The 16,601-nt window shown below is 45.3% G+C and overlaps 1 protein-coding gene across 1 annotated transcript in view; it reads right to left on the bottom strand.

Annotated features, from left to right (window-relative positions):
- The window catches only part of LOC141145582 (cytochrome P450 2C29-like), an 88,967-nt gene extending 85,080 nt beyond the window's left edge, over positions 1 to 3,887 (bottom strand). Inside the window, exon 1 of the mRNA XM_073632408.1 lies at positions 3,705 to 3,887. The gene's annotated coding sequence lies outside the window, so the exon portion shown is untranslated. The remainder of the gene's footprint in view (positions 1 to 3,704) is intronic.
- Positions 3,888 to 16,601: the final 12,714 nt, after the last annotated feature.

Below are 16,601 nucleotides of genomic sequence, written 5' to 3'. Positions count from 1 at the left end.
TGTCACAGGGGTGATAACCCTTCCCTATGTTTTCCAAAAAGCTTAGAAAAGATTTTTTGGCTGGAGCTAAACACGTTAAAAATGTTCAAAATTACAAACAGATTCTACTTAACAACAAACCTACAGTCCCTGTCTTGTTTGCACCGCCTGTATACTGCTGTTCAGAGTATATAGGGCCTGGTGGCCCCACACCTTTCCTTATTTTAATTTGGGTGCGGGGTTCCCCTTAATATCCATACAAGACCCAAAGGGCCTGGTAATGGACTGGGGGGTACCCATGCCGTTTGTCTCACTGATTTTCATCCATATTGCCATGACCCGACATGACATTAAACCCGCAAGCAGTTTTAAATGAGATTTTTTCCTTTAAAAATGACATTTGGTGCAGGGACTGTTCTAAACATGGGAAACACGCGTCACTTTACAGGCATACTATAGACACCCCCCAGGTACGATATTTAAAGGAATATTTCACTTTTTTTTTTTTACTTTAAGCATCATTAAAATCACTGCTCCCGAAAAAACGGCCGTTTTTAAAAGTTTTTTTTGCATTGATACATGTCCCCTGGGGTAGGACCCGGGTCCCCAAACCCTTTTTAGGACAATACCATGCAAATTAGCCTTTAAAATGAGCACTTTTGATTTCGAACGTTCGAGTCCCATAGACGTCAATGGGGTTCTAACGTTCGTGCGAACTTTCGGTCCGTTCGCGGGTTCTGGTGCGAACCGAACCGGGGGGTGTTCGGCTCATCCCTAGAAAGGAGAATAGAGGATGAAGTTTTGTTAACTAATGGAAGGGAGTAGAGGGAAGTCAACGAGTTTATATAATGCAAGGGAGTAAGGTGAAGGCAGTGAGGCTGGATAATGGAAGGGAGTAGCTGGAAGGCAGTTGGGTTGGATAATAGGAGTAGAGGGAAGGCAGTTGGGTTGGATAATGGGAGTAGCTGGAAGGCAGTTGGGTTGGATAATAGGAGTAGAGGGAAGGCAGTTGGGTTGGATAATAGGAGTAGAGGGAAGGCAGTTGGGTTGGATAATGGGAGTAGAGGGAAGGCAGTTGGGTTGGATAATAGGAGTAGAGGGAAGGCAGTTGGGTTGGATAATGGGAGTAGAGGGAAGGCAGTTGGGTTGGATAATAGGAGTAGAGGGAAGGCAGTTGGGTTGGATAATGGGAGTAGAGGGAAGGCAGTTGGGTTGGATAACGGAAGGGAGTAGCGGTAAAGCAGTGGGGTTGTATAATGGAAGCGAGTAGACTGAAGGCAGTGGGGTTGGAAATTGGAAGGGAGTAGACTGAAGGCAGTGGGGCTGGATAATAGAAGGTATTAGAGGGAAGGCAGTTGGGTTGAATAATGGAAGGAAATAGAGTGAAGGAAATGAAGCTGCATAATGGAAGGGAGTAGAGGGAATGCATTAAACCTGGTTAATTGAAGTTAGTAGAGGGAGGGCAGTAAATCTAAATAGTGGAATTGGGTAGAAAATAGGCAGCAAGGGGGTCAACAAAATCAAAGTTCTATTCTATGATATCTCTCTCTCTCTCTCTCTCTCTCTGTATGTATATATATATATATATATCCAACATCAGTGCTAGATAGATAGATAGATAGATAGATAGATAGATAGATAGATAGATAGATAGATAGATAGATAGATAGATAGATCTCTATCTATCTATCTATCTATCTATCTATCTATCTATCTATCTATCTATCTATCTATCTATCTATCTATCTATCTATCTATCTATCAATATATAGAGATATATCTCTATATATATATATAGATAGAGATATATCTCTATCTATATATATATAGATAGATATCTCTATCTATCTATCTATCTATCTATCTATCTATCTATCTATCTATCTATCTATCTATCTATCTATCTATCTATCTATCTATCTATCTATCTAGCACTGATGTTGGATGAAAAGGCCTGGCTCGCAGTCTCCGCTCTAATTCATCCCAAAGGTGTTCTATCGGGTTGAGATCAGGACTCTGTGCAGGCCAGTCAAGATCCACCACCCCAAACTCATCCATGTCTTTATGGACCTTGCTTTGTGCACTGGAGCGCAGTCATGTTGGCACAGGAAGCCGCCATCCCCAAACTGTTCCCACAAATTTGGGAGCATGAAATTGTCTAAAATGGTATGCTGACGCCTTAAGAGTTCCCTTCACTGGAACTAAGGGGACAAGCCCAACCCCTAAAAAACAACCCCCACACCATAATCCCCCTCAACCAAATGATTTGGACCAGTGCACAAAGCAAGGTCCATAAAGACCTATATTCATTCCACCCTTGGGTTGTGGTTTATTTCTACTTATTTTCCCCACATGTTCTCCATTTCTTTTCATCCTATTAATAGTCATGGGTTTTGTTATTTTAGCACACAACACCCTTACTAAATTAATTCACCATTCACTATTCTTTACAGAAATTCACTAGAGCTGTCACCTGCGTTTATAACGACTATGACACGGATATCCCTCTGGGGGTTTGCACGCGTGTACCTTGGTTTTCCACGGGCCACTTCCACAGCTCCCGGGTCAGACACATCCCTGGCAGCCCTCAATTAGCAACACCGCAAGCTGAATCTGGGGCTGACTTGTAAGTAACTCAGGAATGGATATATTTTTTCTTCCCCTTTTACTTTTTTGCGTTAACCATAGGTATCTATATGTATTTTGCAGATACGCACCTTGCATCTGCTCCTGAAGAAGTGGAGTGAATTCCACGAAACGCATGAGTCTAGCTTTTTTAGATGCATTATAATCATGCATTTACAGCTTAGATTATTATGAGCTTTCTGCAATCATTAATGATTTTATTATATATTTTATGATATGGTTTACAAGCCAGCCCACAACAATTATACTGCAATGTGTTATTCATGACATTTGTGTGTGTGTGTGTGTGTGTGTATATATATATATATATATATATATGTATATATATATATATATATATATGTATATATATATATATATATATATATATATATATATGAAATATATTAATATGCCATCATGATATCTATGTATATGAAAGAATAAATGTGCCATCATGCATTTGACCACTTTACCAGCTATGTGTCACATGCTTCATTTAAAGTCCCAGTCCTTTTCCTTTTAAATTTCAGATTCAGGGATGGAGGCGTATGGCTATAGAATGTCATGGGCCTCATTTAAAGCCCCAAAATACCTCTTTTACCCCGTTCACACTTGTACGACTCTAAAGCTGCGCTGACTTTGAAGTGCAACTTTGATACAACTTTGAATGGGTGCAACTTGGATATGACTTTGGCTTTGACCAATGATAATGGACAACTGTTGCACACGAGTTGCATTGTATAGCATTCAAAGCATTATGCAGAGCCTGCCTATGAAATGATTAGACATGTCTGCCTTCCATGTACATATATAATTACAAGCTGTACAGGTAAAAAGAGATATTTTTTTTTTAAAAAGACAAAAAAAGACATTTTTATACAATAATAAGGTCATGCACAGCTGATCTCGTCCATTCATATTGTACATAAAAAGATTAAAGCATTACAAAGACTACAATTCTCATTCAAGAGATCCTATGGAAAACATGCACATGGTTGGAAGTATACGTAATAAATGGTCATGGTTTTCAGGAATTCAATACACTGTATAGAACATACAGAATGATCGCCTCCAGAAGAGAACACCATGATCCTTACCTGCTATTTAGTAGAAGAGGCACCTCTAAATGGTCAGTATTTTCCCTGTGTCTTTACCCGTGACTTGGTGTGAATGATCCTGGCTGCAGTCAGTGGAGTTCATTCTTGTTGACTTGTCCTAACAAATCCTCCCAATAGATCCTGTTAATGATTAAGTCATTAGTACCTGTAAACAAGGTGTGCATGTTACTGTAATATAGTCCTGTCTTGTATAACAGTAACACCTTATTTACCTGTCCAACTAGAATTTCTAGATCTCAAGTAGGAATGAAGTTGATTGATCGTTCAACTTGGGTGCAACCAGCATGTCTGTTCATGTGATTATTGCTAGCAGCTATAGCCGCTAAGATTAGGGTCAGTTAAAAAAAACTGTATTTTAAAGGAATTGTGATTGTTAGCTCTTTGTGCAAACCACATGTAGCGGTACCCCCGTAGGGGCTGCTGAGTGTTGTGGCCCATCTGTCACCCTGCCCAGCCCGGCATTCACTTCCAGGCACTCCAAGACAATGAATAGTCTGTTAGCTTTTGGGATGCCCAGAAAGATTTGCATAGTTTGGGACACAGTATATACACTCCTCTTCCTCCAGCACAACTCTTTAGGCACAGCTAGCTCTTGGTTAGGCCTGACTCTGGCTCCAGCCAGGTCTTAGCAACAACCCTTTGCAGGCAGGGACCACGGGCCCCTCTGGGGTAGCAACAAAGAATGTAAAGTTCTGGTGCTAGCTGTCCTAGGTGGACTACTGATCCCAGTCAGCCCTCTTCAGGCCCTGCCAGCCCTCCTGGCTGCAGCTGCCTGTCTTCTCTGCCCATTACGCCACAGTCTTCACTGGCTCTACATCCATCTCAGATTGCATCCTCCCAATCCGCTCCGGCATGCCTCTCTAGCGTTCCTGGTTGTGTGTCACTCACCAACACCTGGTGGATCCCTCCTGGAGACTTGCCCAGCAGTACTCTCCACTGTCCTCTTCTGCTCCTGGTCAGGACACCCCTGTGGTTTGTATGAGGGTCCCTTCCACTCCCGAGCTCCAGGCCCAAGGTCACCCCCCCACCCCAGACTGGGTAGCTTTCTCAAAAACCACGACAGCTAGTACTCCATCTCCCAGTTCTTCCTCCCAACAACTCCTCCCCCGCTGGGCTGACTGTAGGTATTTAAGGAGGCCTGCCCCCTGCCAATCCAGGTTGGGGATTGGTCAGGGCTCCTTAGAACACCCCAGCTAACTCCACCTTTCTTCCCTTTCTCTCTTCTAGAAGCCTCTGGAAGCAGCAGGGAGGTAACCGAAGGATGAAGCCAGCTGTGAGTCACCGGCTTACTTTAGGCCACTCCCAGCCCCACAGATCAAAACAAACAGGCCTAGCTCTTAGCTAGGCCTGCCTAAATTTACTTGCTCTACATAAAAATCCCTATCTAGCACCTACACTAAGTAGAGGGTGCTACACTCACCCTCACACCAGAAATCAACTGACTGGACACAGCCGATCACATGGTTAAAGAGCCGGGGGCACGCAGCGCGCCCCCGGGGGAACGCGAGAGCAGTTGTTCTGGAGGCCGTCATATGACGTCCACCCAGAACGAGAGCCGAACCACCCAGCTGTCATTTGACGGTGGGCGGCAGCAAGTGGTTAAATAAAATAAATTGCACCAAAATTATAAAGACTGGAAAAAGGAAAAAGGATATGTGTTGCCCCTAGTAAGCAATCACATCCCTAATTGTATTTTATCAGGTCCTTTAGAAAATCGAACCTGATTTCATTTTTTTCCTTCTTCCAGTTTTTATGAACGCTGTTGGCTATTGCCCAGTTTTAGTGTCCAAACTGAATAGGTGAAAAGTGATGTGCTGCCTACCTACAAGAAGATGGTGCCCTTTGCACCTCCTCAGTAAGGTTGGCTATTATGGTGCAAAGTGCACCATGTTGTGTCAGACAGAGTGCTCACTGACTTTTTTTAAACTTTTACAGATTAAAAAAAAAAGGGGGGGAATGCACTGCTTACCACAGGATCGTGCCCTGTAATAGCCAATCTTACTGGGCAGGTGCAAAGGGCACCATCTTGTGGAAGGAAGCACACTCACTGTGTTCACATTAGCTTAATTTTTAATTAATCACAGAATTAAAAAAACAAACAATCAACTGAAAAATGACCAGCCTTGAATACACTGACTTTTCTTTAGGCTAGGTTCACATCTAAGTGGGTGCGAGAAGGTGTGTAATTGCACACTTTCCTGCACCGGCAGAGAAAAAACACACTACTGCTTAGGAGATACCCGGAGGTACAGTACAACGCGGGATACTCAATCCACGCACGTTTCCTGCACCTCATTCAAATCGCAACCCCCTTGCAATCTGCAGTGGGTGTCAGTGCTATCGTAACCAAATGCCGACCAGCCGCCGCAGTTGAACTGCAGCAGAATGGCACGGCTGGGCGAAACGACGTTATGTAACGTCGGTTCGCCCTGTGGCCACTAGGGGGCGCGTGCGCACCCCCTGCTCGCACCCCGAGCCAATGCGATTGCCCGGCAGTCTCGATCACCGCCGGGCTCCCGCGATCGCTCAGGGCACACGGAGAACCGGGATCTGTGTGTGTAAACGCACAGTTTCCAGCTTTCTGAGGGGAGAACTGACAGATCCTCTGTTCATACAGAGTAGTAGTAGTTTCCCTGCACAGTCCACATCCCCCTCCAGTTAGAACACTTCCTAGGACACACATTAACCCCTTCACTGCCCCCTAGTGTTAACCCCTTCACTGCCAGTGACATTTTTACAGTAATCAATGCATTTTTAATCGCACTGATCGCTGTATTAATGCCAATAGTGCCAAAAATGTGTCAAAATTGTCCGACGTGTCCGCCATAATGTCGCAATCACGATAAAAATTGCTGATCACCGCCATTACTAGTAAAAAAAAAAAAATATTAATAAAAATGCCATAAAACTATCTCCTATTTTGTAGACGCTATAACTTTTGCGCAAACAAATCAATATACGCTTATTGCGATTTTTTTTAACCAAAAATATGTAGAAGAATACGTATCGGCCTAAACTGAGAAAAAAAAATGTTTTTTATATATTTTTTGGGGATATTTATTATAGCAAAAAGTAAAAAATAATGCGTTTTTTTCAAAATTGACGCTCTTTTTTTGTTTATAGCGCAAAAAATAAAAACCGCAGAGGTAATCAAATACCACCAAAAGAAAGCTCTATTTGTGGGGAAAAAAGGACGTTGATTTTGTTTGGGAGCCATGTCGCACGACCGCGCAATTGTCAGTTAAAGCGACGCAGTGCCGAATCGCAAAAATGGGCTCTGGTCTTTGCCCAGCCAAATGGTCTGGGGCTGAAGCAGTTAACGACACCCCAAACAAAGGTTGCAAAACACAGTGTGTTTGCCTGCACCAGATTGATTTCACAAAATGACCATGTGAACCGGTTGTAATGCAGTTCCAAAATTGGTGCATGCATGACTTTGGTGCGATTTGAGCCTATTCAAAATGAATGGGCCTTGATTGCACTGCAATCAACACAGTAAGCCTGGTTTCACACTATAGTTTGCACGTAAATAGCACAGGAACTGCATCGCATTCCTGTGCAATTCACATGCGATTCTGTGTGGTGTGATTTGAGCCCATTTTGAATGGGCTGAATCACATCACATCGCACCAAAGAACTGCAGGCACCTTTTTTTGAAAACCAACCATGCGATCTGGTTCAGACAAACACTGCGTTTGTGACCTTCTTTTGGGGAGTTGTTAACTTTGAATTGACACCTGCAGCAGATCAAAAACTTAGTGTGATTGCAATGCGGTGCGGGAAACGCACAGGGAGCACAGCGTTTCCTGTACCACATACTGTATGTGTAGCGCTGGTAGATTTGCAATCTACCGCAGGTTAGGTAAATTTAGTAAATTGTGCATTAGGAAGGTTAAAGTTTGCCTCTGTTCCAGCTTGGCTGATGTTGTGTGTGCTTCCGTGCTGACTAGTGGGTGTCGCTGTTGGAAAGGCAACGTGTTGAAGCGAATGGATGCTCCTCTGTCCCGGAGGCACGCTCGGTGGAGGTGGTCCTCCGAGTTGGATTCTGGGAGAGGGTATCTATGGGACAGACGCCATATTTTGGGGTTCGTTTTACAGCCTGCTGGCCCTCCTGGCTGAGAGGTATGCGTTAAGGAGCTACCTCGTGGTCCTCCGATCGGGAGGCCCACGATGCTGCGGTGCAGGGGTGGGTCTGGAGGCTTGTCTGGAGCCTACCACCGTGGCCGAGGAATGGTCCTGAGCTGTTGGTCCTGTGTGACAAGGCTGGACAACCGAGGAGATCCCAGGGGAGGACCCATCTTGGAGAGATCACGCGGCGTGCTGGTCTATAGAGGGGCCCGGTTGGAGGACGTATCCGAAAGTAACTATACAGCATAGTGTTGCCGGCTCGGCTTAAAGGTTCAAGCACTGTGACTGACTTTCACTATAGAAAACCCTATACATCCTGTGGCAGAGGATTGTACGGATTTTGTTCCCGGACAAGTCTGTGGCAGAGACTTTGATTCTTGCTGCGACTGGCTGCTAGACCGGTGAGAGAGGCCTATCCAGACGAGCAAGGAGTGTGTCCCACGAGGGGAGGGCATTCCGAATAGTATTTGAATTCTACCAGGACATTTTGTCAAGAGAACCCTACCAGAGAATATTTGAGTTTCTTCTGCAAGTTTCCTTTCTACCTCTTTCCTGCTACTTCCTAAGTCGTTTGTTTTAATAAAGCATTGAAAACGTACTCCAGTGTTGGTGCGTGTGTTGTCCAGGAGTAAACTCAACGGAACCCCTGGACCCGGTGCCGGTGAAACAGAGGGAAGCAGAGTGAAGGTAACAGACCCGCTTAAACCAGCAGCTCCACCATGAGTTAGTGCTACATGTGGGGGCGTCGTCCGGGATTTGTTGACCGTCAATTATTGCAACCCAGTGGAGTGTTTTGTCGGGAGTTTACAGAGAGAGCTGGACTTTGAGAGAAAATCTTTTCAGGAAGAGGAAAGGTTGCACTGCAGGACTTTGCTTCTAAGTGCGTAGACGCTGGGCACCAGAAAAAGGCCCAGGAGTTACGTGACTGAAAGAACAAGTGGGGGGAGTTACTCTATTTGCTACCGCATGGGACGCGTGTATGTGTTTGGCGCCAGAGGAAAAGAGAGGCCTTGTGTTCGTGCTGAGAAGATCAGAGTGTGGCCATGTCTTTTTCGGCATTGCAATCAGTTGTGGGACCCAGAATGTTCTCTACAAGCACCGTGATGAATACTGTGCAATCTGGGACTCTGCTCACGGATACTGGAGTTCGATTGAAGCCGCAGGGGAGGTTTGTCCTGTATACCTCGGGAGATGTTGAGGGACTGGGCATGACCTGCCATCGATGCAAAGGATTGGCCGTGCATCTTCGTCCATTTGGCCGATGTTCTCAGTGTGGAGAATACCTGTTTATGGTGGAGCAACCTACCATGCCGCCCCGTGCCTATCGGATGGATTGGGTGACAGGTATCGCTACAGTGGAAGCTGCTATCGCTACAGAAAGGGAGCGATGGGCTGCCACTTTGCCTGTTAATGACAGAGAATATTTGAGTTTCTTCTGCATGTTTCCTTTCTACCTTTTTCCTGCTTCTTTCTAAGTCGTTTATTTTAATAAAGCATTGAAAACGTACTCCAGTGTTGGTGCGTGTGTTGTCCAGGAGTAAACTCAACGGAACTCTCGACCCAGTGAAACAGAGGGAAGCAGAGTGAAGGTAACAGACCCGCTTAAACCAGCAGCTCCACCGTGAGTTAGTGCTACATATGTATGAACCAGGGGTAAAACAGGGCCAAGGCATGCCACTGAGGGAAGCAGAAAGTCCAGCCTGGCTCTGGCATTGGCAGACATGTTGTGGTGCCAACTGATGAATCAATAAGCCGGTGAGCACCACAACAAGCTTGCCAGTGCCAGGCTGGACTGTCAGTAACACAAGCAATAGAAAACTCAGCTTAGCCTCAGTCAACTGTCGGTAACACAAGCAATGCAAAATTTAGCACAGCCAGCCTCATTCACGTACTTTGCCAGTTGCCACACAGAACCACAGACAGTCTCTCACTGACTCACGATTACCTGGTAAGAAAAGCAGAATGCCAGCAGCAGCACAGCAATCTGAGCAGTGGTAAGTCTGAGGACACTCTCTGAGACTAGGCCAGAAGAGAAAGAGGGAAATACCTGGACAGGACAACAGCAATTCATCCATGTGGGGGGTCATGGCTACATAGCACTTTTACAAGCACTCTGCCCTCCAGGGCCCAGGCAAAGCTCCTCTCCCAAGCCCAAGGTGGGAGTGGCACTGCAAGCCAACGGGAATACATGCGGCTCCCACTGTGCTGCCTGGTGATAGATCTGTCAGCCTTCAGCCCGAGCCCGATAGACCGGCCTGGCGGTGTACCACAACATGCGTGCGGGTATGCCTAATGATCTATTACGCTTGCTGCAGCGCCATTATTACACTCTGTGTGCCACTGACTGCAGTGCTGCCTGTCGCTGGAGCCATGTGCGGCTGCAGAGCAGGGACACCTTGCATTTCATTTTGGTCCTGACCCCCTGACCCCCCTTATCCATGCCCCTGTCTCCTATACCTCCTCATCTGAACTCTCATCAGGGGACGACCACTCCGCCAGCTTCTCCATGGATCCAAACTTGGCCAGTAGTCCGGGGGAACCCCAATCCTGTCCTCGCACTCCCCATCCAGCTCACCTGAGGGCGCACCCCCCACCAGAACTGGCTCCTTCTTGACCGGGATAGCAACGGACATTGAATCAGCCAGCATTTCAGGGACATCTAGCTCCTGCATGACAGTACTCACAGTTGCTGAGTCCCTGACCAGGCCGCAAGCCATGACAGAATTCTCTTCTCCTCCCTTGTCTTCTCTCTTCGGGGGAGTCACCAGGCCACAACTTCACTCTGCCTTTAGGGGATGTTCCAAAGCCCTCTCAGTCCTTCTGAGACTTTGACGCCAAACGTCAGAGTCCTGAGAACAGGTCCACATTGAAGTAGCGTGGTTCCTGCTGGGCAGATGCTAGCCGTGTTAGCGGTTCATCGCAATGGCCACACTGGACCCAGGCGCTGACCACCATGGTCGGTATCTGGCACTCGGGACACAGAAGACAGAGTCGTCGACCATCCCCAGGGCGAATTCCCAGCGGTGCTCCAATAGGACGCCAGTGTCCACCGGAGCTGCTCCAGCAGCTTCGGCACCCATGTCAGCGCTGAGAGAAAATGACTGCCCTCCGCCATCTCTCTCTGTCTCATGGTGTCTGATGCTAGCAGGGAACACTGAGCCTCCTTCAGAGTGTGGCACCGCCCCCTCGCTTCCAGACTGGCTGGTGCAGGTAGAACTGATAGGCAAACTCCTCCCTGGGCACGCTGCTGTAACCCCTTGTTAGATTAACTGAAGTTTGCAGGCATGCTAATGCTAGCAGGACTTGTCCAGGCATGTTGCCCGGCAGTGAGTGCCTGGGAACAAATGGGCGCTGACTTTTGCGGTGGTTGCCGGTAGTAACAATAACATTTATAGCCAATGTCCTACTGAAGAGGACAATTTTAGCACAGTCCCACCCGCAGGCACCCCGCAGGCTTACCCCAATCACCACGGGCAACAGTAGACACTCTCAGGCTTGCTTCACTATCTGTAGCAGGAGTTTGAAGCAATAGTTCAAAATGTCCAGCATTAGCAGAATGCTGGACATATTTGTGTAACAATGTGGACTACAATTGCAACAAACAGTTATTTTCGTACCCTATCTGTATATAGTCTTATCCCCCTCATGCCCAGCGTTACTAATTTGACATCATATTTGTGAGCCCAACCAAAGGGATGGTGGGAATGGTAGTTCCTTCAGATGGCTGTTCCCTTGCATGACTATACACCCGGACCACATGTACCAGGGATCTTTGCTACCATCAAAGAGATTGCTGGAAAGAGCGATAAAAGAAACCAGAGACCCGCCCCACGCTTTCTTCCTCTTGGGCCCTGTGTGTGATGGACCTCTCCGTGTAAGGAGAGTGAGGTCGTGGCCTACCACGTCATATCCAGAATTCCTGCCTGATGAGAAGGGGTCCAGCACTGAATGCGGTTCATCGGACATCTGAACAGCACCAACTCAACAGTGAAGCAACCCACGGGCTCCATATCGGATGATCATCACTAGCGGGTCCACAGCCAGGACATCTATCCTGGAATCATTATTGGTAAGGTGCTGAATCGGCCTGGTCGTTGGAGAGAGGGCAATTGCCCACCTTTGCAAATCTTTCCTTGGTTGTTTACTGGGGCACTGTGTACAGACAGTTTTACTTTGGGAACACTTCACTGCACTTCTATTCGAACACTGTACATGGGCATCTGCAGCCACAGTCATCACAAGATACACCACTACTCTGCTACTACACTTTAATGGATATAGTTAATGAGCTCCGACTGCCAGTGAAGACCATCAGATCTGCAACGGGGACATTCTGTCATTGCTGCTTAAAGGGCCCTCTTACCAACCTTGTTTAGCATAATCTCTCATTAGGAACAAAGGTTAAACAGGCCGGCCTGGGTTTCTCTTTCTAGAAGTATTGTCAGAATTAATGCTTAACCACTTCAGCCCCGGAAGGATTTACCCCCTTCCTGACCAGAGCACTTTTTACAATTTGGCACTGCGTCGCTTTAACTGCTAATTGCGCGGTCATGCAATGCTGTAACCAAACGAAATTTGCGTCCTTTTCTTCCCACAAATAGAGCTTTCTTTTGATGGTATTTGATCACCTCTGCCGTTTTTATTTTTTGCGCTATACACGGAAAAAGACCGAAAATTTTGAAAAAAAATGATATTTTCTACTTTTTGTTCTAAAAAAAATCCAATAAACTCAATTTTAGTCATACATTTAGGCCAAAATGTATTTGGCCACATGTCTTTGGTAAAAAAAATGTCAATAAGTGTATATTTATTGGTTTGCGCAAAAGTTATAGCGCCTACAATCTAGGGTACATTTTCTGGAATTTACACAGCCTTTAATTTATGACTGCCTATGTCGTTTCTTGAGGTGCTAAAATGGCAGGGCAGTACAAAACCCCCACAAATGACCCCATTTTGGAAAGTAGACACCCCAAGGAAATTGCTGAGAGGCATGTTGAGCCCATTGAATATTCATTTTTTTTGTCCCAAGTGATTGAATAATGACAAAAAAAAAAAAAAAAATTACAAAAAGTTGTCACTAAATGATATATTGCTCACACAGGCCATGGGCATATGTGGAATTGCACCCCAAAATACATTTAGCTGCTTCTCCTGAGTATGGGGATACCACATGTGTGGGACTTTTTGGGAGCCTAGCCGCATACGGGGCCCCGAAAACCAATCACTGCCTTCAGGATTTCTAAGGGCGTACATTTTTGATTTTACTCCTCACTACCTATCACAGTTTTGAAGGCCATAAAATGCCCAGATGGCACAAACCCCCCCAAATGACCCCATTTTGGAAAGTAGACACCCCAAGCTATTTGCTGAGAGGCATGTTGAGTCCATGGAATATTTTATATTTTGACACAAGTTGCGGGAAAGTGACAATTTATTATTTTTTTTTTTTTTTTTTGCACAAAGTTGTCACTAAATGATATATTGCTCACACAGGTCATGGGCATATGTGGAATTGCACCCCAAAATACATTCTGCTGCTTCTCTTGAGTACGGGGATACCACATGTGTGGGACTTTTTAGGAGCCTAGCCGCGTACGGGACCCCGAAAACCAATCACCGCCTTCAGGATTTCTAAGGGTGTACATTTTTGATTTCACTCTTCACTGCCTATCACAGTTTCGGAGGTCATGGAATGCCCAGGTGGCACAAACCCCCCCCAAATGACCCCATTTTGGAAAGTAGACACCCCAAGCTATTTGCTGAGAGGCATGGTGAGTATTTTGCAGCTCTCATTTGTTTTTGAAAATGAAGAAAGACAAAAAAAAAAATTTTTTTTTTCTTTTTTTAATTTTCAAAACTTTGTGACAAAAAGTGAGGTCAGCAAAATACTCACTATACCGCTCAGCAAATAGCTTTGGGTGTCTACTTTCCAAAATGGGGTCATTTGGGGGGGTTTGTGCCACCTGGGCATTCCATGGCCTCCGAGACTGTGATAGGCAGTGAAGAGTGAAATCAAAAATTTACGCCCTTAGAAAGCCTGAAGGCGGTGCTTGGTTTTCGGGGTCCCATACGCGGCTAGGCTCCCAAAAAGTCTCACACATGTGGTATCCCCGTACTCAGGAGAAGCAACAGAATGTATTTTGGGGTGTAATTTCACATATTCCCATGGCATGTTTGAGCAATATATAATTTAGTGACAACTTTGTGCAAAAAAAAAAAAAAAATTTGTCTCTTTCCCGCAACTTGTGTCACAATATAAAATATTCCATGGACTCGACATGCCTCTCAGCAAATAGCTTGGGGTGTCTACTTTCCAAAATGGGGTCATTTGGGGGGGGGTTTGAACTGTCCTGGCATTTTATGCACAACATTTAGAAGCTTATGTCACACATCACCCACTCTTCTAACCACTTGAAGACAAAGCCCTTTCTGACACTTTTTGATTACATGAAAAAATTATTTTTTTTTGCAAGAAAATTACTTTGAACCCCCACACATTATATATTTTTTTAAAGCAAATGCCCTACAGATTAAAATGGTGGGTGTTTAATTTTTTTTTTTCACACAGTATTTGCGCAGCGATTTTTCAAACGCATTTTTTGGGGAAAAAACACACTTTTTTACATTTTAATGCACTAAAACACACTATATTGCCCAAATGTTTGATGAAATAAAAAAGATGATCTTAGGCCGAGTACATGGATACCAAACATGACATGCTTTACAATTGCGCACAAACGTGCAGTGGCAACAAAATAAATACATTTTTAAAAGCCTTTAAAAGCCTTTACAGGTTACCACTTTAGATTTACAGAGGAGGTCTACTGCTAAAATTACTGCCCTCGATCTGACCGTCGCGGTGATACCTCACATGCATGGTGCAATTGCTGTTTACATTTGACGCCAGACCGACGCTTGCGTTCGCCTTAGCGCGAGAGCAGGGGGGACAGGGGTGCTTTTTTTTTTTTTTTCTTTATTATTTTTTTGCTTTTTTATCTTATTTTAAAACTGTTCCTTTCATTTTTTTTTTTTTTTTAATCATTTTTACTGTTATCTCAGGGAATGTAAATATCCCCTATGATAGCAATAGGTAGTGACAGGTACTCTTTTTTGAAAAAATTGGGGTCTATTAGACCCTAGATTTCTCCTCTGCCCTCAAAGCATCTGACCACACCAAGATCGGTGTGATAAAATGCTTCCCCAATTTCCCAATGGCGCTATTTACATCCGGCGAAATCTAAGTCATAAAATGCTCGTAGCTTCCGGTTTCTTAGGCCATAGAGATGTTTGGAGCCACTCTGGTCTCTGATCAGCTCTATGGTCAGCTGGCTGAATCACCGGCTGCATTCTCAGGTTCCCTGTTGAGACAGGAGAGCCAGAGAAAAACACGGAAGACGATGGGGGGGGGGCATTCTCTCCCACTGCTTGTAAAAGCAGTCTAGAGGCTAATTAGCCGCTAGGATTGCTTTTACATGAAAGCCGACCGCTGGCTGAAAAGAATGATATCAAGATGATACCTAAACCTGCAAGCATCATTCTGGTATAACCACTCAAAGTCGTGAATGCTGTACCTGAAGACAAAAAAATGGTTAACAATAAAGCACAGTAAACGGTAAAGTATAAAAAATTGCATACCTGAAAAGCAAACATGATAAAACATAATAACAATAAAACATTGCAGAATAGAATACAGTAAAAAAGAGCAGAACAATAGAGAGAATAGAGAGAGAGAGAATAGAGAGAGAACAATAAAATGACAACTATTATTTTTTATTTTATATTTTTGTTTGTGTTTTTTTTTTTTTACACTTTTTTTGTAACTGTAACTTTTATAACTGTAACCGGTTCCAGGTTCGGGTCTCTCAAAATGCGATGGCATCTTGGGAGACCCTGTGAAAGTGTGTCCTAGTCTGTGCAATGCTGTACCCTACGCTAATACTCAGCTAGTGAATGGTAGCGTTCAAAACATTCACCAATGCAAAGACCAGGATTGTCAGGACAGGAGGGACAATAATAGCGGGTGTCACGCCTATATTCGCGCTTGCTGCAGACACGACATCTTTTTTGGGGGGGTTCGTTGGGTAGGGGTACTCGGGAGGACATAAAGAAAATGCCTCTCATGCAGCCGACTGCATTTGGTTGGGGATGTGAATGGGGGAAGTACGGGCGCTGCAGAAGCGGTGGGTTCCCAATTAGGATTGGCGAATGCAGCAGGAAGGGCATTATGGGCACGACGGGCCTGTGTTTGTCTTCTTGGTGGCAGCGGGACACTATTTGTGCTTGCCACCTCACCAGCTTGAACTGCACTTATGGGACTCGCCACGTCACCAAGTGTTACTGCAGTGCTGGTTTGACTACGACCGGGGTGTACTAGGCTGCTGGCGCTTGCCAGTTCACCAAAACGCTACCAAAAAAACTGTTAACGATCGCAGGGATCAGGCCTGACTCTGCGAACGCTGCAGTTATGCGTTTAGTGTTTTGTAAGTGACAGTGATCGATCGATACTGCACTTGGGTGGGCTGGGCTGGGCCGGGCGGAGGGGCAAAACGCAGGTGCTAGCAGGTATCTGGGCTGATCCCACTAACACTGCGTTTTTGGGAACCCTAAACTGCTGGGGATGCCAGTATAGATCTGATCGGATCAGATCAGATATTGATCAGTTCAGATACTATACCACTAAGGGAGGTGTACGGTGCGTGCGTGGGTGTTAGCGCTACTGGCACTAACCTGACGCTGCCTGGGGCTGGT

This window comes from Aquarana catesbeiana, linkage group LG05 (assembly GCF_042186555.1).
Source record: "Aquarana catesbeiana isolate 2022-GZ linkage group LG05, ASM4218655v1, whole genome shotgun sequence".
In the NCBI taxonomy this organism is placed as follows: domain Eukaryota; kingdom Metazoa; phylum Chordata; class Amphibia; order Anura; family Ranidae; genus Aquarana; species Aquarana catesbeiana.
The sequence above is the reverse complement of the archived record's forward strand: the minus strand, read 5'-3'. Positions and strand labels throughout refer to the sequence as shown.